The following is a 22,576-nucleotide window of genomic DNA, read 5'->3' as shown; positions in this document are numbered from 1 at the left end:
AAAACCGGACCTGTTGGTGGTACTTGATGACTAAAGTTATAAACACTGTTCTATCTAATACGGAAAAAGCCTTTCTTCTGTTAAATGTCACAGAAGGTTTGCCCCTTTTGTTACAATTTTTTCTGTAACAAGTTACTAAACTAAGGGGGCCTTCTGCTATTTCAAATCAGGGTACCTCTCCTCTATATAATAATAACAATACCACATACTGTATCAGTGTGAGATAACAGCTGTATTATTTCCCCTCATATATTACTGTGCGGTCTTCTCTCCCCTATCTTAAAATAATACCATATTTCAGTGAGTGCCAGGAGCTGTTATTCCCCCTCATATATCACCACCGGCAGTGCCAGATACACATAACTGCCCTCACAGTGCCAGATAACCCGTTTCCCCCCACGGTGCCAGATAACAAATATGCTCCCACAGTGAAAGATATACATGTGCCCCCAGCAGTGCGCTCACCGCTGTTTTCATGGCACTGCTCACGCTGCCGGCACCCCCTCCGCTGTGGCTGCTGTCCGAGGTCTCTGGCGGCGGGTAAGTGAAATCAGGCACCGACTCGTGAGCCAATCAAAGCAAATCAAGAGCCCCTGCTGCTAGTCTGCGAGCTCTGATTGTCTGACAAATCGGTGCCTGATTTGAAATAGCAGAAGGGCGCCTTAGGTGTTTTGCGCACAGCCCGCGGGCCGCAAAAGTAGGCGGTAGGGGCCGTGAGTTTGACACGTCTGTTCTAGGCCATCTACTAAGTAATTTGTAAAAAGGGGGCCATGCATTATTGATCCATCAGTAATAGCTTTTGTCCAGTTAGATTTTCCATGCTGTACCTAGATAACGAACCAAATTCATATGTTCCCATTCCCCGACCTAGTGCATTCACTTTTAGTGCCACACTTATGACTTGGGGCCTAATTCAGATATGATCGTAGCAGCATATTTGTTAGCTAATGGGCAAAACCATGGGGGTCATTCAGACGTGATCGCACGCTAGGTTTTTTTCACTGCGCTGCGATCAGATCAGAACTGTGCATGCTTATGCACCACAATGCGCAGGCGCGTTGCACAGGTACAAAGCGGATCATTGCTGTGCGATGGGTTTTACGAAGAATTCATTCGCACAGCCGATCGCAAGTAGATTGACAGGAAGAAGGCGTTTGTGGGTGGCAACTGACCGTTTTCTGGGAGTGGTTGGAAAAACGCAGGCCTGTCTAAGCGTTTGCTGGGCAGGTGTCTGACGTCAATTCCGGCCCCGGACAGGCTGAAGTGATTGCAGCGGCTGAGTAAGTCCTGGGCTTCTCAGAGACTGCAAAAGATCTTTTTGTGCTGCTTGGCTGCACTTGCGATCGCACACTTGCACAGCTAAAATACACTCTCCTGTAGGCGGTGACTATCTGATTGCAGCGCTGCAAGAAACTGCTAGCGAGTGATCAGGTCTGAATGACCCCCTATGTGCAGTGCAGGTGGGACAGATGGAACATGCAGAGAGTTAGATTTGGGTGAGGTGTGTTCAAACGGAAATCTAAATTGCAGTGTAAAAATAAAGCAGCCAGTATTTACCATGCACAGAAAAAAAATACCCCACCCAAATTTAACTCTCTCTACATATCTGCCCCACCTGCAGTTCACATGGTTTTGGCCATTAGCTAACAAATTTGCTGCTGCAATCAGATCTGAATTAGGCCCTTGGTGTCAACCACTTAATCCAAACCCAAGATCCAGCCTGAACCTTACCTCCTCATGAAACTGGTACATCTCTCTATTCATTCCGTTTGTGCTCTAAACCAGATACAGGGGTCTATTCATGAAGCAGTGAAAATAGTGGAGAAGTGAGCCAGTGGAGAAGTTGCCCATTGCAACCAATCAGTGTTGAGGTAACATTTATAAAGTGCATTCTATAAAACTATATGTAGCAGCTGATTGGTTGCCATGGGCAACTACTCCACTGGCTCACTTCTCCACACTTTTCACTGCTTCATGACTAGACCCCAAAGGGAGATCCTCAAAGACTACCAGTAGTCTGTCAGCAAGTGTAGGTGAATGCCATATAGGTCAGGTATTTTGTCTTGCCTATATGGCGAAGGGTCCGAATTGCCATTACAGCGGCATTTAAACATCGGCAACGGACTGAATCCGGAATTCACACAAAAGTGCTCGCTACCTATCTGGTAGGAGACTTCACTAAACCTTGGATGGAAAGAAAGTACCAGCCAATCAGCTCCTATCATTTTACAAAACCAGCCTGTGACATTACAGGAGCTGATTGGCAGGTACTTTATCTCCGCCCACGGCTTAGTAAATAGACCCCTAAGTCTTGTCCCTGCTTCTGTGGAGGTACAGGAAAAGAATGCACATACAGGATAGACTGGACAAGGGGCAGAGAATCGGGGTGAAGAGACAATGTGTTGACCAGGGACAAGAAGGAGTAGATTAGAATAGTCAAACAGAGTAGACTTGTAGGGATTCTGAGCAGGGTCTTGGCAAGCGACAGGAGGGAGTAATTCAGTAGAAAATAGAATCTTTACAGAGTGACAGACATGGTAGAGCAGGATGGGGTGGAGATTTGGGGTCTCAGGCAGGGAGAGAAGCGCTGGGCATCCGATTCCAACTCGGCGTTGTGCATCCTATTCCATAACACAGGCTACCGGTTCACAGTGATTTGTACCCAATCCATAGATTGTAAGCTTGCGAGCAAGGCCTTCCTACCTCTATGTCTGTCTGTTTTTACCCAGTTTTGCTCTATTACTGTTCTAATTGTAAAGCGCAACGGAATATGCTGCGCTATATAAGAAACTGTTAATAAATAAATAAATAAATTTAGGAAGGAACCAGCGCAGCCGAGCGGAGTTGTAAGTACACACGCTGCATGGATGTGACTGTAGCCGGTCAACCGCAAGAGATTACTGCCCAGCCATGCATAGTTCTATAACAGTGGAAGAGATCCAGAACACTTGCCACCTGTCCCTTGGCTGTCATGTATGTGCAGCAATGCCTGCTGTTTTTGTCCCTTACTGAAGCAATTGTAAGCATATGCCGGGAGGCATATGACACTGTCCCTGACCCAACCCACCCCACCCTGATAGTGTTATATTGCCAAATATGGCAGAAGCAGGTTTTATTGTTGTGCTGAGCAATTTTGTCAGATTCTTTGGTCTCTCAACACCTGACTGAAAGGAACCAGAAGGCAGAAACAGAGCAGGTTCAGTAGCGTATTAAGTATCCTCGAGGCCATGCAGACCTAAATTTTTTCGCAGGTGGCTAAACAGAAGGCAAACAATTGCCGACTGTCAGGATCCCGGCGGTCAGGATACCGACAGCCGGCAATGCCCCCAGTCAGAATACCGGCTCACAGGGGCTATTCCCACTCCTGGGTGTCCACAACACCCATAGGCTAAGCACCAATGCAATCTCTAAAAGTGAGTCATACAGATCTTCTGCCTCAATCGTAACAACTTAATGAACATGTATGATCTTGTCAAAACTCAGCTTGAGCCAGATACTGCAAGGTGTAGTTCCATATCAGCCCTGCACAAGCTGCTTGCTGTTCTTTTTTTGTTGTTGTTGCCATTGGGAACTTCCAGCTAGTCACTGGAGGAGTTGTTGGAATCTCACAAGCTACCTTCTCCGGTTACCTAACCCAGGTCCTGGTAGCCCTGAAGACCCTCTCCTTCACCCGTGTTTGCTTCCCTAGCCAGCAGTCATAGTGGCATAAGATAAGTGTGGCTATTTGTAGTATCATGGTTATGCCTAATGTTCAGGGTGCTATAGCCTGCACACACATTGGGCTGAGACCACCTAAGACTAGGGCAGATATTTATTTAAATAGGCACCAATGCACCATGCGTCTTCTATAAATGCACAGGTGGGTGATGCAAACCTAAAAATAATGAGTGTTGTAGCATGCTATCTTGGCTCATTCCACGATGCCTTTATCCTCAGACAGTGTACACTCTATGATAAGTTTGAGGCGGGACAAATGCCAGAGGAATCGTTGGACATATTCATATTACAGTGTTTCCTTATTGATAATACACGTGTTTATTTTATTAAGTTTACATCATTGAATCACTAGTGGTTTTTGTCCAAATAGAATGATTCTGGCTATGGCTGTTGCTCGTGGCTTCTAATTTCTCTAACGTCCTAGTGGATGCTGGGGACTCCGTAAGGACCATGGGGAATAGACGGGCTCCGCAGGAGACTGGGCACTCTAAGAAAGAATTAGGACTACTGGTGTGCACTGGCTCCTCCCTCTATGCCCCTCCTCCAGACCTCCGTTAGAATCTGTGCCCAGACGGAGCTGGGTGCATTTTAGTGAGCTCTCCTGAGCTTGCTAATAAGAAAGTATTTTAGTTAGGTTTTTTATTTTCAGAGAGCTTCTGCTGGCAACAGACTCTCTGCTACGTGGGACTGAGGGGAGAGAAGCAAACCTACTAACTGCGGCTAGGTTGCGCTTCTTAGGCTACTGGACACCATTAGCTCCAGAGGGATCGAACACAGGAACTTAACCTTGGTCGTCCGTTCCCGGAGCCGCGCTGCCGTCCCCCTCGCAGAGCCAGAAAACAGAAGCCGGCGGGTGAAGCAAGAAGACGTCAAAATCGGCGGCAGAAGACTCCTGTCTTCATATGAGGTAGCGCACAGCACTGCAGCTGTGCGACATTGCTCCCACACTAACCCACACACTCCGGTCACTGCAGGGTGCAGGGGGGGGGCGCCCTGGGCAGCAATTGAGTACCTCCTGGCGAAATAGAGCATATATACAACTGGGCACTGTAATATGCATGAGCCCCCGCCATTATTTTTACACAAAATCGCGGGACAGAAGCCCGCCGCTGAGGGGGCGGGGCTTCTTCCTCAGCACTCACTAGCGCCATTTTCTCTCCACAGCTCCGCTGAGAGGAAGCTCCCCAGGCTCTCCCCTGCAGAAAATACACCAAAAGAAAAATGTGGGGCGAATGAGGCGCCACTTAACACTTATAGAGACACATAAATGTATGCTTACACCAGTAAAAGTTCACGACAGGTAAATCAGAAATGACCTTCCATGGAAATGGATACTAAAAAGATAGTAAAAGAACACGAAACATAGTGTATTCCAATTTAATTGATTAAGCTTTTATTGCTTCTTGGTCTCACTCACATGATGTATGAATTTAATTTGCATGTAGAAATTAGTGCATCAGGATGATTCAGCTTCATAAACATGTGCCCAGTATCAGCTCCAATTAGCAGTGATATGCGCTTTTAATTTGCATGTAGAAATCAGTGCATCAGAATAAATGTGCACCCAGCATAAACTCCAGTTAGCACTTTGAAAAAAAGAGTAGAAAATAGTGCAATACCGTCTGTGTAAGGGAAATGGATTCTTTTAATAAAAACACTTACAAACACAGACTTGTTAACAGCATTAAACAAATAAAAGTTGCATGGATATCGGGATAAAGGAGAAAGCCACCAGCAGCATGGGATTATAATCACCGCAAGTCCCGGTTTACTCAGGGAGTCCCCACGCTGTCAGATCCGTTCTCCAAGTCTCCAAACAGCCCAGCATAAAAACAGTCCCCAGCTTAAACGCTTTCGGATGTCATATCCTTCTTCCGAAGAAGGATATGACATCCGAAAGCGCATATCACTGCTAATTGGAGCTGATACTGGGCACATGTTTATGAAGCTGAATCATCCTGATGCACTAATTTCTACATGCAAATTAAATTCATACATCATGTGAGTGAGACCAAGAAGCAATAAAAGCTTAATCAATTAAATTGGAATACACAATGTTTTGTGTTCTTTTACTATCTTTTTAGTATCCATTTCCATGGAATGTCATTTCTGATTTACCTGTCGTGAACTTTTACTGGTGTAAGCATACATTTATGTGTCTCTATAAGTGTTAAGTGGCGCCTCATTCGCCCCACATTTTTCTTTTGGTGTATTTTCATTAAGTGGGACCACGGTGAAGGTTTCCTTTGAGGGACGAGGGGCTGACATTTGTTTTGAGCGCAAGAAAGGTTGTTTTCTATTTGTTTAGTCTCCCCTGCAGAAGCACAATAGAAGAGGGTGAAAAAGAGAGGGGGGGGGGGACGACATAAATTTGGCGTAAAAACAATATATACAGCAGCTACTGGGTTAACACTAAGTTACTGTGTGATTCCTGGGTCATATAGCGCTGGGGTGTGTGCTGGCATACTCTCTCTCTGTCTCTCCAAAGGGCCTTGTGGGGGAACTGTCTTCAAATAGAGCATCCCCTGTGTGTGTGGTGTGTCGGTACGTGTGTGTCGACATGTCTGAGGTAAAAGACTCCCCCTAAGGAGGAGATGGAGCTAATATGTGTGTGAGAGGGTGTCTCCGTCGACAACGCCGACACCTGTTTGGATATGTGTAAGTGCTAAGGTGAATTTATTGCACAAAAGATTAGAGAACAGACAGGAAATCTACCCATGTCTGTCCCTATGGCACAGAGACCTTCAGAGTCTCACAATGCTCACTATCCAAGATAATAAACACTGATATCGACACGGAGTTTGACTCCAGTGTCGACTACGATAATGCAAAGTTACAGCCAAAATGGCAGAAAAGTATTCAATATATGATTATTGTAATAAAAGATGATTTGCATATCGCTGATGACTCATTTGTCCCTGACACAAGGGTACACGTGTTTATGGGGAAGAAAGCTGAGGTAAATTTCCCTCCTCTCATGAGGAAAAAGAGCGGGAATCTCCAGACAAGAGACTGCAGCTTCCCACAAAGAATTCTCAGGCAGTATCCTTTCCCCACTAGGGCCAGGATGTGACGGGAATCTTCCCCTAGGGTGTCAAGTTTGCCCAGAAGGTAGCCCTAGCTATTCTCAGGGATCCTGCAGATAGCGTGCACATTCTGGTACACTACTCAGACCGGCGATTGTGTCGGCATGGGTTTATAGCGCTGGGGCGGCGTGGACAGGTACCTTATCAGCAGAAATTGAGACCCTAGTATGTATATATATATATATATATATATATAGATATATAGATATGTATATATATTAAAGATGCTGTCTTAAGAGATATATATAATCAAACATGCCCAAAGAGACATGAGTATACTGGGTCCTAGAGTCAAAGCTATGTCGATTTCTGCTTGACGTGTCCTGTAGAATATGCAATGGACAGATGATGCCAACTTAAGTGGCATATGGAAGGCTGAGGATTGTGTGGAGAAGGGTTCTCGGACCTGGTCTCCACGGCTATAGCTGGTAATTCTGATATTTTGCCTTATATTCCTGCACAGCCTAGGAAAGCACGTCATTATCAAATGCAGCTTTTCGAACAAAGAAACAAGAAAGTCCGAGGTGCGTCCTTTCTTGCCAGAGGCAGGGGCAGAGGAAAGAAGCTGCACAACACAGCTAGTTCCCAGGAACAGAAGTCCTCCCCGGCCTCTATGAAAATCCACCGCATGTCGCTGGGGCTCCACAGACGGAGCTAGGCCCGGTGGGGGCACGCTTTTGTAAGTTCTGCAAAAAGTGGGTTCACTCCCTGTTAGATCCCTGGGCAATAGATATTGTGTCTCAGGGATACAAGCTGGACTTTGAGAAGATGCCTCCTCGCTGACGGCCCTGCCGGCTTCCCCCCACGAGAGGAAAACAGGGTTAACTGCAATTCACAAATTGTATCTTCAACAGGTGGTGGTCAAGGGTCCCCTCCTTCGACAATGAGGGGGTTATTATTCGACCATGTGGTAGTCCCGAAACCAGACGGTTCGGTCAGACCCATATTGAATTTAAAATCCCTGAACATATACCTGAAAAGGTTCAAGTTCAAGATGGAATCGCTAAGAGCAGTCGTTACAAGCCTGAAAGGGGGAGATTTTATCGTGACTCGGGACATAAAGGAGGCATACCTTCATGTCCCCATTTATCCACCTCATCAGGCGTACCTCAGAATTGCGGTACGGGATTGTCATTACCAATTTCAGACGTTGCCGTTTGGTCTCTCCACGGCCCCGAGAATATTCACCAAGGTAATGGCGGAAATGATGGTGCTCCTGCGGAAGCAAGGTGTCACTATTATCACGTACTTGGACGATCTCCTCATAAAAGCGAGATCAAGAGAGCAGTGGCTGAACAGCGTATCACTTTTTTTGGAAGTGTAACGGCAACACGGCTGGATTCTATATATTCCAAAGTCGCAGTTGGTTCCTACAGCTCATCTGCCTCTCCTAGGCATGATCCTAGACACAGACCCGAAAAGGGTTTATCTCCCGATAGAGAGAGCTCAGGAGCTTGTGACACTGGTCAGGAATCTATTAAAACCAAAACAGGTGTCAGTGCATCACTGCACTCGAGTCCTGGGAAGGATGGTGGCATCATACAAGTGGTCCGGATCACATCTTCAGATGCATCGGTTAATCACCCTATCCCCCTGGGCCAGGGTGTCTCTCCTGTGGTGGCTGCAGAGTGCTCACCTTCTCGAAGGTCGCAGATTCGGCATTCAGGACTGGGTCTTGGTGACCACGGATGCAAGCCTCCGAGGGTGGGGGGCAGTCACATAGGGAAGAAATTTTCAAGGGCTGTGGTCAAGTCAGGAGACTTGCCTTCACATCAATATCCTGAAATTAAGGGCCATATACAACGCCCTAAGTCAAGCGGAGACCCTGCTTTGCAACCAATCGGTGCTGATTCAATCAGACAACATCACCGCAGTGGCTCATGTAAACCGCCAAGGCAGCACAAAGAGCAGGGTGGCGATGGCGGAAGCCACCAGAATTCTTCGATGGGCGGAGAATCACGTACGAGCACTGTCAGCAGTGTTCATTCCGGGAGTGGACAACTGGGAAGCAGACTTCCTCAGCAGACACGACCTCCACCCGGGAGAGTGGGGACTTCATCAAGAAGTCTTCGCGCAGATGGTAGGTCGGTGGGAACTGCCACAGGTGGACATGATGGCATCCCGCCTCAACAAAATATTGCGCCAGGTCAAGAGACCCTCAGGCGATAGCTGTAGACGCACTGGTGACACCGTGGATGTTCCAGTCGGTTTATGTGTTTCCTCCTCTTCCTCTCATACCCAAGGTGATGAGAATCATAGGAAAAGGAGGAGTTAGAACAATACTCATTGTTCCGGATTGGCCAATAAGGACTTGGTATCCAGATCTGCAAGAAATGCTCACAGAGGACCCATAGCCTCTGCCTCTCAGACAGGACTTGTTGCAGCAGGGGCCCCGTCTGTTCCAAGACTTACCGCGGCTGCGTTTGTTGGCATGGCGGTTGAACGCTGGATCCTGGCAGAAAAAGGCATTCCGGATGAGGTTATTCCTACACTGAAGGCTAGGAAGGAGGTGATGGCTAAACATTATCACCGTATAAAAAAAAAAAAATGTGGCTTGGTGTGAGGCCAGGAATGCCCCAACGGAGGAATTCCAGCTGTGCCGTTTCCTTCACTTCCTACAGTCGGGAGTGACATTGGGCCTGAAATTGGGTTCCATTAGGGTCCAGGTTTCGGCCCAATCCATTTTCTTTCAAAAAGAACTGACTTCTCTTCCTGAAGTCCAGACGTTGTTTAGGGAGTGCTGCATATTCAGCCCCCTTTTGTGCCACCAGTGGCACCTTGGGATCTTAACGTGGTGTTGAGTTTCCTGAAATCTCACTGTTTTGAGCCACGTAAGACCGTGGAGTTAAAATATCTCACGTGGAAAGTGGTCATGCTATGGGCCTTAGCTTCGGCTAGGCGTGTGTCAGAATTGGCGGCTTTGTCATGTAAAAGCCCCTATCTGGGTTTCCATATGGACAGGGCAGGATTACGGAATCGTCCGCAATTTCTGCCGAAGGTGGTGTCATCTTTTCATTTGAACCAACCTATTGTGGTGCCTGCGGCTACTCGTGACTTGGAGGATTCCAGGTTACTAGATGTAGTCAGGGCTTTGAAGGTTTATGTAGCCAGAACGGCTAGGGTCAGGAAAACAGAATCTTTGTTTATCCTGTATGCATCCAACAAGCTGGGTGCTCCTGCTTCAAAGCAAACTATTGCTCGCTGGATCTGTAACACGATTCAGCAGGCTCATTCTGAGGCTGGATTGCCGCATCCAAAATCGGTAAAAGCCCATTCCACAAGGAAGGTGGGCTCTTCTTGGGCGGCTGCCCGAGGGGTCTCGGCATTACAGCTTTGCCGAGCAGCTACTTGGTCTGGTTCAAACACTTTTGCAAAATTCTACAAGTTTGATACCCTGGCTGAGGAGGACCTTGTGTTTGCCCATTCGGTGCTGCAGAGTCATCCGCACTCTCCCGCCCGTTTGGGAGCTTTGGTATAATCCCCATGGTCCTTACGGAGTCCCCAGCATCCACTAGGACGTTAGAGAAAATAAGATTTTACTCACCGGTAAATCTATTTCTCGTAGTCCGTAGTGGATGCTGGGCGCCCGTCCCAAGTGCGGATTTCTTCTGCAATACTTGTATATAGTTATTGCTTAATTAAGGGTTATGTTATGTTGGCATCCGTTTGTTGATGCTCTGTTGTTGTTCATACTGTTAACTGGGTATGTTATCACAAGTTATACGGTGTGATTGGTGTGGCTGGTATGAGTCTTACCCTGGATTCCAAAATCCTTTCCTTGTAATGTCAGCTGTTCCGGGCACAGTTTCCTTAACTGAGGTCTGGAGGAGGGGCATAGAGGGAGGAGCCAGTGCACACCAGTAGTCCTAATTCTTTCTTAGAGTGCCCAGTCCCCTGCGGAGCCCGTCTATTCCCCATGGTCCTTACGGAGTCCCCAGCATCCACTACGGACTACGAGAAATAGATTTACCGGTGAGTAAAATCTTATTTTTTACTGTCACTTCCAGTTAATCCTGCCTAGCATAAGAATAATGATAGTGGGCCTATGCAGAGCATGGAATCTGAGGTTGGGCAGCCATCCGTCCAACTAGGACACAATATTGCATCACAGCATGGACGAGTGCAACATTCTTATGAAACAGGAATGTGGAAAAGAGACTACCCACGGCGCTAACACCAATAAAGGTGTTCAAGTCAAATGTTACAAAGATACATCCCTTCATGATGAAATAAACAGTTGGTCATCTGGTGGTGGTGTGGATTTTGTAGTCCTACTCTGTAGATAGTCTCAAAGTGATGTTCATTCATGAAGAAAACCAATGTGTAGTATGTTCATTCCACTAGAGCAAATACACATTATGGGAGGAAAAATCTATACTGGCATAGCGTACACAACTCACAAAATCATTGAGAATGATGGACACATAAAGGTCTCTGTAACCCAGTTATATTCCATAAAATGGACTTCAGAAAGTGAGCGCAACCAACTCACACTTAAGGGTGTAGATTTAAACGCGTAATGATTTCTTTACTCTCTAAGAAGTCGACCTTTTGAAACTGTCGACCTTTTGACCATCAACCTTTTGACTTGACCCTATTGTGTAGACCTAATGACTGCCTATCTTTTTAATGTCTGTCTTCTGTACCACACCCCCTTATCTGGCCTGCTACCCTACAAGGGAACTATTGCAGACTCTCATCCTGAACCTTCAGAGTGGCCACGGAGTCTGTGAAAGGCTACTTGCTGCAGTCATAACCAGCATCTGGCAGCACCAATTATGTAAACTTGTTTTTACCTTCTGGCTAATGAGGATTCCATAGAAAATATCTATTTATTTATACCCTGAAATACCAAGTGACCTATAAATCAAAGCTTCTGTACCTAAACAGATGCAGAATTATATGCAAGTTGGTTGTCATTGCTCTTGTAAAAAATGCATACAGTATATTCTCCCGTATGTAGAGTTGTATGCATCTCTGCTTTGCTTCCACCCCTTATCCTATTGAGTCAAGTAGCCTTAAGTCCTATGATGTACGCAGTCCTATGGGTGCAAACAAAAATCCACAATATCAGGCCAAACATAAGTGCAGCCTATACAGTATACAGGTACTTACGGGTGCAAGTTGACTCGCAGATAATTGAATTGACCCCTTAGTTTGATAGATATTATTATAAGGGCACATATCTTATTTATGCTTACATCAAATTCTGCATAGCCCTTAATTCCATTGATGTGACCTCTCTCAAATTGTCTGGATGTAGATGCTATTGAAATGGAACAATGTAGACAAGAGATAAACCACTCTGTGGCCACTAGTCTGCTCAGAAAGAGTCACCCTATAAGTGTTCCCCATGCTTAGATAAACAAACAATATCAAAGATTATGGGAAGCCTCTTTAACAGGTCCGACAAAGATGTTAACCAACAACCAACATGGTATCAGCCATGATAATGTACATTCCTTAAACTCCTTTGTTCAAAATCCTTCATCAATCTTTAAAAACTTTCCACTGCAGGGAAAATCCCAAAGAAAAATACATATATAGTGTAGTAGTTCCCAAATACTAACATCAATTTGATAAATTCCTTCATCAGGAAACATAAGTGTGCAATGTTTAAGTATCCACCCTATGGTAATACACTCACAAAACCATAGAAGTAATGCGCTCCTCAATATAATCTTAATTTTCCAGATGACCCAATGCTTCTATTCAATCCAACCTAGACTCTACTAGTCCAAATATAGGACCCTAAAATCAGGGGGAAAACATACATAGTGTAACACCATTCAATGCAATGAAAACCAATAAAAACTCTTTATATACAGAATACAAAAACAGAACAGCAGGTTCCCCCCACGGACAAACCCTAACCCTCCTAGTTATACTTACCTTTGGGGTTACGGTTGTCGGGATTCAGGTGTCAGGATCTTGACCTGTTCTGAATTCCGGTGTTGGTGTTCTGACAGGTGACGGGATTCCAGTGTCAGTATTTCGCCTTCCGGGATCCGGTTCAGGTGCACACACATGCAGTAAAGCTTCAAACCATACCAGCAAGCAATAGTGCAATTGCTTGTAAAGACCTTACATATAACCAGGGGACTCTGGTGCGCCAACGATTCTGTACAATTTCATAGCTGGAAAGTGCAGCTTAACTACTCTGGTTTTCCTGCTCACACCCCTCCAATGCTTTTCAACCTATCATTTGGAAACAACCCAATAAAGAGTCAAAATGTATTGGAAAGAACAGTCATCAAGCGTCTCTAACTTAGCATTACGCCCAGCTAGCTTAAGGGGTCCCAACCCAAGTCTCAACCTTCCTAGTGTCATGACATTCAGCTACATCATTCTATCAAACATTGGTGCAAAGTTGTGTGTAACAAAATCAGAAATTCACAATTCTTCCTCATGCCTGTTAAGATGGTGAGACTTACCAGGCAGATTTATCTCAATTACTAAATATTGCCCACATTCATTTAAAGCTTCTATATTTTTTTTTCTCTAATTAAAATAAGGGCAATGATTTAATAATGACAAGTAGTAATAATTACCTTGATTGACTATTAATGTCATTATATAACTGGATCCATTCAAGTTATTGAGGCAAGGTTGTACATCTGATACAGGTTGAGTCTCCCTTATCCAAAATGCTTGGGACCAGAGGTATTTTGAGTATGGGATTTTTCCGTATTTTGGAATAATTGCATACCATAATGAGAGATCATGGTGATGGGACCCAAGTCTAAGCACAGAATGCATTTATGTTTCATATACACCTTATACACACAGCCTGAATGTTATTTTAGCCAATATTTTTTATAACTTTGTGCATTAAACAAAGTGTGTGTACATTCACACAATTCATTTATGTTTCTTATACACCTTATACACACAGCCTGAAGGTCATTTAATACAATATTTTTTATAACTTTGTGTATTAAACAAGGTTTGTGTACATTGAGCCACCAAAAAACAAAAGTTTCACTATCTCACTCTCACTCAAAAAAGTCCGTATTTCGGAATATTCCGTATTTCGGATATTTGGATATGGGATACTCAACCTGTAACAACCTAGTATTACCCACTATAGGGAAAATTCAATAGTCGGCGATGATCTCACCCGGCTGAATCCACACAACTTTTCGGCAGCAAGATCTCACTCAAAAGTGTTTGCTACCCCATAGGATAGTCAGCACTTTTAAGTGATTAGGGGTGCAAATAGACCAGGTGAAGGGTGAAAGTTGGTCTTCCATTGCCAGCGTTTAAACACTACGGCAAAGGCAATTCACCCCCTTCGCCAACCATTAAATTTGCCCCCTATGTCCTCACTAATAATTAGTATTGCTCACCGTTTTAAGGAGAACCTTAGAGCAGAAAACTTTGTACTGCTATAGTCTCTGCACTCTTACAGGGAGATAACCATTATAACTAACTGTCTTAGATGCATCATCGCTTGGAAAGTGATAAAATGGAGAGTGAAAAAGTACCAGCCAATCAGGTCCCACCTGCCATGTCACAGGCTGTGTTTGAAAAATGGCAGTTAGGACCTGATTGGCTGGTACTTTTTCACTCTCCATTTTATCACTTTCCAAGCGATGATGCATCTGGCCCTATATCTCTTTACTAGATGTTCTACCCATACTTTGCACGGGAGTTTCTGATTTTCACAGTTGTACATATAAATGAGTGTTAAAAATTTGATAAATCTATAGAGATGTACATTTGAGACATCTTAATGTAAGTAAATATTAACCCCATGGTTCTTGGCGTTACCTGAGGAGCACCTGTAGCAGATACGTTAAAAAGTGATAGGACTATTTTTGTAGTTTATTAAATTCTACACACTAGAGATGCAATCCAAATTTTGATCCGATTGTCCGTTTGAGCGTTACCATTCACGCAACGCAAGCCACGCATCAGTAATAACATCATTATGACAACCCCCTTTTCATCCCTTTAGGGGAAGTTTATTCATATTCTGATTACATAGTTTTCCTATTTCCCACCTGAAGAATACCTATGTTACATTTCAGCTTCCTACGGGTCTGGGACTCCAGGTCGACAACAAAAAGGTCGACACACCTTAGGTCTACGCCAATTGGTCGACACACCTTGGGTCGACATGGGCAAAAGGTCGACATGGACAAAAGGTCGACAGGTACAAGGTCGACATGGAAAAATGTCGACATGAATTTTTAAGGTTTTTTTTGGTGTCGTTTTCTTTGTAGAGTGACCGGGAACCCCAATTAGTGCACTGCGTCCCCTCGCATGGCGAGCGAGCGGGCATGGTGCCTTCGCTCCGCTTCGCTCGGCACAGATTACCGTTCCAATCGTAGTCCACGTGGATCGTTAAGTATGAAAAGGTTCCAAAAAAGAAAAAAATTGTGAAAAACTCATGTCGACCTTGTTCCTGTCGACCTTTTGTCCATGGCGATCTTTTGTCCATGTCAACCTAAGGTGTGTCGACCAATTGGCGTCGACATAAGGTGTGTCGACCTTTTTGTTGTCGACCTGGAGTCCGGATACCTCCTAACCTATCGGGAAGTAAGAGAATTAGTGATGAGTCAGTGAAGGCTTTCGTATTTATATATATATATATATATATATATATATATATAGATTTGTAACAAGATAAAGTTACAAAATAAATAACGTACTGAAGCAATAGTATCTTTTATACAAAGGAAGTTACTTATACACCTTTCACACCACACAAATAACCCGGTATCGACCCGGGATATTCAACCCAGGAACAAAACGAGTTTTATGGTAAGAACTTACCTTTGTTAAAACTCTTTCTGCGAGGTACACTGGGCTCCACAAGTCTGGACAATGGGGTGTAGAGTAGGATCTTGATCCGAGGCACCAACAGATTCAAAGCTTTGACTGTTCCCAGAATGCACAGCGCCGCCTCCTATATCACCCCGCCTCCCAGCACAGGAGCTCAGTTTTAGTTAACCAGCCCAATGCAGTAGCAGGAAAAGAGACGACAACGGTTAGTAGCCACATGTACCACACTCTCAAGCATCCTGGGAAGCGGCAGTATCGAAGGCATAGAACCTTACGAACGTGTTCCCGGAGGACCACGTAGCCGCCTTGCACAATTGATCAAGGGTCGCACCACGTTGGGCCGCCCAAGAAGGTCCAACAGACCGAGTAGAATGGGGCGTAATATGAACAGGAGCTGACAGACCAGCCTTCACATAAGCATGCACAATCACCATTCTAATCCACCTGGCCAGGGTCTGCTTGTGAGCAGGCCAGCCACATTTGTGAAATCCAAACAAAACAAAGAGAATCAGATTTTCGAATAGAAGCAGTTCTCTTCACATAGATACGGAGAGCCCGTACCACATCCAAAGACCATTCTTTGGGAGACAAATCAGGAGAGACAAAGGCTAGAACCACAATCTCCTGATTAAGGTGGAACGAAGAAACCACCTTAGGTAAATATCCGGGACGAGTCCTAAGAACCGCCCGGTCACGGTGAAAAATCAGATATGGGGAACTACAAGACAAGGCACCCAGATCCGACACTCTTCTAGCAGAGACAATAGCCAGCAAGAACACCACCTTAAGGGAAAGCCACTTAAGGTCAGCTGAACCAAGAGGTTCAAATGGAGGCTCCTGCAACGCCTCCAAAACCACCGACAAGTCCCAAGGAGCCACAGGCGGAACATAGGGAGGTGGGATACGCAACACACCCTGAGTGAAAGTATGAACATCAGGTAAAGTCGCAATTTTTCTCTGAAACCACACCGACAAGGCAGAAATATGAACCTTGAGGGAGGCAGACGCAGGCCTAAATCTAGGTCCTGCTGCAGAAAAGCCAAAAGTTTGGCTGTACTAAACTTGGAAGCGTCATAATTGTTAGATGTGCACCAAACAAAGTATGAATGCCAGACCCTATGGTAAATCTGAGCAGAAGCTGGTTTCCGGGCCCGCAACATAGTTTTAATGACCTCTTCAGAAAAACCCTTAGCCCTCAAGACGGAAGCTCCAAGAGCCATGCCGTCAAAGATAGCCGGGCTAGGTCCTGGTAGACACAAGGGCCCTGAACGAGGAGGTCTGGGCGTTGTGGAAGTAGAAGTGGATGCTCTGACGATAGGCCTTGCAGGTCTGAGAACCAATGCCGTCTGGGCCACGCCGGAGCTATGAGAAGCAGATTTCCTTTTTCTTGCTTGAACTTCCGAATTACCCTGGGCAGGAGTGACACCGGAGGGAACACGTACGGCAGCCGAAACCTCCATGGCACCGCCAGCGCATCCACGAATGCTGCTTGAGGATCCCTTGTCCTTGCTCCGAAGACCGGAACCTTGTGATTGTGTCGAGACGCCATCAGATCCACATCTGGATGACCGCACCTTTCCACGAGGAGTTGAAACACTTCTGGATGGAGGCCCCACTCGCCGGCATGCACGTCCTGATGACTGAGAAAGTCCGCTTCCCAATTAAGGACTCCCGGAATGAATATTGCCGGTAGATGGCGTTCTGCCCACTGTAGAATCCGTGAGGCTTCCTTCATTGCCAAACGGCTTCGAGTGCCACCTTGATGATTTATGTAAGCCACTGTGGTGGCGTTGTCCGACTGTACTTGAACAGGACGGTTCTGAATGAAATGCTGGGCCAGGTTCAACGCATTGAAGACCGCCCGCATCTCCAGAATGTTGACCGAGAGGAAAGATTCCTCCTTGGTCCACCTACCCTGTAAGGAGTGCTGCTCCAGCACCGCGCCCCAACCTATTAGACTGGCATCTGTCATCAACAAGACCCAGTTGGATATCCAGAAGGGACGGCCCCTGCACAATTGTTGGTCCTGGAGCCACCAGAGCAGCGACAGACGGACCTCCGGAGTCAATGAGATCATGTGAGACCTGATCCGGTGAGGCAGGCCGTCCCACTTGGCTAGAATCAGCTTCTGGAGGGGGCGAGAATGGAATTGAGCATACTCCACCATGTTGAATGCTGACACCATGAGGCCCAGCACCTGCATAGCCGAATGTATCGACACTTGCGGACGAGAAAGGAAGCAACGAATCCTGTCCTGAAGCTTCAGGACTTTCTCCTGAGACAAGAACAACCTCTGGTTGTGAGTGTCCAACAGCGCTCCCAGGTGCACCATGCTCTGAGCAGGGACCAGGGAGGATTTCTTCCAGTTGATGAGCCACCCGTGGGCTTTTAGAAACCGGACCATCATATCCAGATGACACAGGAGAAGATCTGGGGAATTTGCCAGGATTAACAAGTCGTCCAGATACGGCAGTATCCTGACCCCTTGACGGCGGAGTACCACCGTCATCACCACCATAACTTTGGTGAAGACTCGCTGAGCCGTTGTTAAACCAAAAAGGTAACGCCCGAAACTGGTAATGGATGTTGCCAATAGCAAACCTCAGGTATTGTTGATGTGACACTGCTATAGGAATATGCAGGTAAGCATCCTGTATGTCCAAGGAGACCATGTAGTCCCCAGGTTCCAAGGCCAGAACTATAGAGCGAAGGGTTTCCATACGGAACTTGGAAATCTTCACAAACCTGTTCAATGCCTTGAGGTTGAGAATGGGCCGGGAGGACCCATTCGGTTTCGGGACTAGAAACAGCGGAGAATAGTACCCCCGGCCCCTCTGAGCAAGAGGCACCTGTACTACGACTCCTGTATCCAGGAGGGTCTGTACCACCGAGTGTAGAGTTTTTGCCTTTGTCCGGTCCAAAGGGACGTCTGTCTGGCAAAATCGATGAGGGGGTCGGTTTTTGAAGGCAATGGCGTAACCTCGAGTGACGACTTCCCGTACCCAGGCATCTGAATTGGTCTTCAACCATTCCTGTGTATACCCTAGAAGCCGGCCTCCCACCCTGGGATCCCCCATGGGGAGGCCCGCCCCGTCATGCGGCAGGCTTATCGTCTTGGCAGCTGGCAGGCTCTTTTAGGCTTCGGCTTACCAGGTTTGGAAGTGCGGGCCTGCTTATGGTACGCCTGACCTTTTGCTTTACCTGAAGGACGAAAGGGTCGAAAGGATGTACCTTTAGCCTTCGACACAGAAGGACCGGTATTAGGTAGACAGGCAGTTTTGGCAGTAGCCAAGTCAGCCACTATCTTATTTAAGTCCTCCCCAAACAGAATATCTCCCTTGAAAGGGAGTACCTTCATGGTTTTTCTAGAGTCCAGATCCACAGACCAGGATCTCAGCCACAATATCCGGCGAGCCAGGACTGACGTAGTAGAGGCCTTGGCTGCCAGGATACCTGCATCAGACGCCGCCTCTTTAATATATCGAGAAGCTGTGACAATATATGACAAGCATTGTCTAGCATGGTCAGAGGAGATTTCAGCTTCTAACTCCAAGGCCCATGCTTCAATAGCCTCAGCAGCCCATAAAGCTGCAATAGTAGGCCTTTGTGCAGCACCCGTGAGGGTGTAAATCTCTTTTAGACAACCCTCCACACGTTTATCCGTAGGCTCTTTCAGAAACGTGACGGTAGTGACAGGTAGAGCTGAGGAAACCACCATCCTAGCCACATGTGAGTCCACTGGAGGAGGTGTTTCCCAATTCTTAGACAGCTCTGGCGCGAGGGGATAGCGAGCCAGCATCCTCTTTTGAGGCACAAACTTCGTACCCGGGTTTTCCCAGGGTTCCTGACGTATATCCACTAGGTGATCAGTGTGAGGTAAAACCTGTTTAACCACCTTCTGACGCTTGAACCTATCTGGTTTCTTAGGAACCACGGATGGCTCGGGGTCATCAGTAATCTGCAGAATTAAGTTAATAGCCTCCAAAAGGTCAGGGACATCCACATGTAAACTACCCTCCCCATCAGCCATATCTGAGTCAGAACCTGTGGGGTCAGTGTAAGTGCCGTCCTCATCAGACGAGGTGTCAGTGACAGCAGTGGATTGTGAAGAGACGAGCGCTCGCTTAGAGGACCTCTTGGACTTAGGCGAGCGTTGGTCAGACTTTTTAGTAGTCAAGGACTGGTTCTACTTCTTTAATTGAGCAAATAAATCGTCTGCCCATGGCGGGTTAGCTGCAGGGACCACATACGGTTGTACCGGCATTGGGGGTCCCATAGGGGGTGTTAGTTTATGAACTAGCGTATGCAGAAGCGTGGAAAAAGCGGCCCACGGTGGGTCAGTATGTGCCTCCGTTGCCACAGTCCCACTGGGGGGCAAGGAGCCCCCAGAACCAGAGCCCACAGCTGCTATAGTCTCCTCATATGTGCCTGTGGCTTCAGCAACACCAGCAGTGTGTTCCGCCCCAGAACCGTTACCCTCAGAAGCAGACATGATATAACTTGTAGTATGAGGTAACACAGTACAATTATCAGCAGCACAATATCCCAAACCCCTGCGCAGTGTAGTCAGCACTAGCAGAGATAAAGGAGAGATATGGTGACCAAATCACAGAGAAAAATACGTAATACAGTATATCTTTGTGAAAATCCTATATTAGATAACACCTGACGCACCAAGCCACCTCAGGTTATAGAATATAGGGATAGCAAGTTGAGTGAAAGACACGAGATGGACAACACTCAGCTATCAAATGCACACACAGAAGGTCACAGTTTGTACAATGCAGAGGTTATTACAGACAATAATACTGCACTGGACTAGCTTACACAGCTATATAACAGTAGATATAACAGTACACAGTAAGAACTGGATGTATATCACAGGGTAATTGTACTATAAAACCCTGACTAAATGCACTCTTTCTTACTAACACTGACTAAAAAGGCAGGTAGAATACTTAAGTGTCATGTAAAGGCACAGCACTGACAACCAGGCGGCCTTACATAGGAGGATTTGCCCAAGCAGTCCCAGGAACAGTGAGCTGAGGGATAATGGCGGCGCAGACACTGACTGGGAGTGAGGAAAAGACAGATATGCAGCTCCAGGGCGGGAAAATTTGCGGGAAATGGCGCCCTGGGGCTGGGGGAGGGACTTCAGGTCTAAGCCTTATCCCCTTTGCTGGCAAAACCACCGGGTACTGTGGGCGATATAAGAAGTGGTTTAGAGAGAAAACCCGACCTGCCCCCATGCCCTGGTGATCTAGTGGGATCGCCTGTACTGCCACAGTGGCCAGCGCGCACGGCCCGCCTCCCACTGACCACGCTGGATCGCGATAAAGACTGGGTCCCGCGAGCGGGACCCACTTACCACCTCCCGAAGCGCGGCCACGTGATCCTAGAGAGCCCCAGCCGTGTGTGTCTAACATGAAGAAAACCGGAGCCTCCGCTGTAGGTACCTGGCAACCAGGGCTCGGGAGTGTACAGCGCCGTTGGGGAGAGCTGGAGCTGCAGCAGTGAATGTCACAAAACATTTACCACCGCTGCTGCCCTTGAAGTCTTCACTTTTTACCTCATAAAAAGCTTTTCTCAGGGCTGCTTGGAGCAGCCCCTCTGTTAAGTGCCTGCTTACTGCAGCACCAACTTACAAAACTGAGCTCCTGTGCTGGGAGGCGGGGTGATATAGGAGGTGGCGCTGTGCATTCTGGGAACAGTCAAAGCTTTGAATCTGTTGGTTCCTCGGATCAAGATCCTACTCTACACCCCATTGTCCAGACTTGTGGAGCCCAGTGTACCCCGCAGCAGCAAGAAGGCTTATTCCCGGGTCAGGTGGAGTTTGAACAGGTTGCCGGGTTGATGCGACCCGTGACCCGTTCACAGTATAGAAAGAGGCGGTGTGGAGATGATCTCATCTCCCGGCGCCACCTCCGCACTCGCCCCCGATGCCGCCTCTGTCCCCGCCCCCAATGGCAACCCGACCTGGCATATTGTCGGGTCGGGAAGCCAGTCTGAAAGGATCCAATGCCGGGTCGCACTCGGGAAGGACCCGGCATTACGATGTGAAAGCAGTATTATTCTCTACATTTATACAGGGGAGGAAAATGTTATTTACATGTTTTCCTTGAGATTGATTTTTCTATTCAACAATAATATTGCATAATTATTCTGGAAAGCTAACAGTGACCAATAGTTCATTCAGAAAATAAAATTTACAGCAACTTATACACTGAATCCATTGACAAATACAACATTCAGTAATAAATATTGAACACAGACTATCATAGCCATCCTGCTGGTTGATTTATATTAAGTTATTCAAGGAATAATACTGGATACAGCACTAGTACCAGAGAGTCTGTATTATAATACCTTTTTATCATATGCAGTAGTTCTCAAACTCAGTCCTCTGGACCCCAAACAGCTCACATTGGCCCTCATTCCGAGTTGTTCGCTCGCTAGCTGCTTTTAGCAGCATTGCACACGCTAAGCCGCCGCCCTCTGGGAGTGTATCTTAGCTTAGCAGAATTGCGAACGAAAGATTAGCAGAATTGCGAATAGAAATTTCTTAGCAGTTTCTGAGTAGCTCCAGACTTACTCAGCCATTGCGATCAGTTCAGTCAGTTTCGTTCCTGGTTTGACGTCACAAACACACCCAGCGTTCGCCCAGACACTCCCCCGTTTCTTCAGACACTCCCGCGTTTTTCCCAGAAACGCCAGCGTTTTTTCGCACACGCCCAGAAAACGGGCAGTTTCCGCCCAGAAACACCCACTTCCTATCAATCGCATTACGATCACCAGAACGATGAATAATCCTCGTTATGCCGTGAGTAAAATACCTAACTTTTGTGTAAAATAACTAAGCGCATGCGCTCTGCGAACCTTGCGCATGCGCAGTAAGCGACTAATTGCAATATAGCAAAAATCGGCAACAAACGAACAACTCGGAATGACCCCCATTATCCTGGTCACCTAGCAGGTGCACAGGT

The sequence above is a fragment of the Pseudophryne corroboree genome, chromosome 4, assembly GCF_028390025.1.
Source record: "Pseudophryne corroboree isolate aPseCor3 chromosome 4, aPseCor3.hap2, whole genome shotgun sequence".
Classification (NCBI taxonomy): domain Eukaryota; kingdom Metazoa; phylum Chordata; class Amphibia; order Anura; family Myobatrachidae; genus Pseudophryne; species Pseudophryne corroboree.
Note: the sequence above shows the minus strand (reverse complement) of the source record.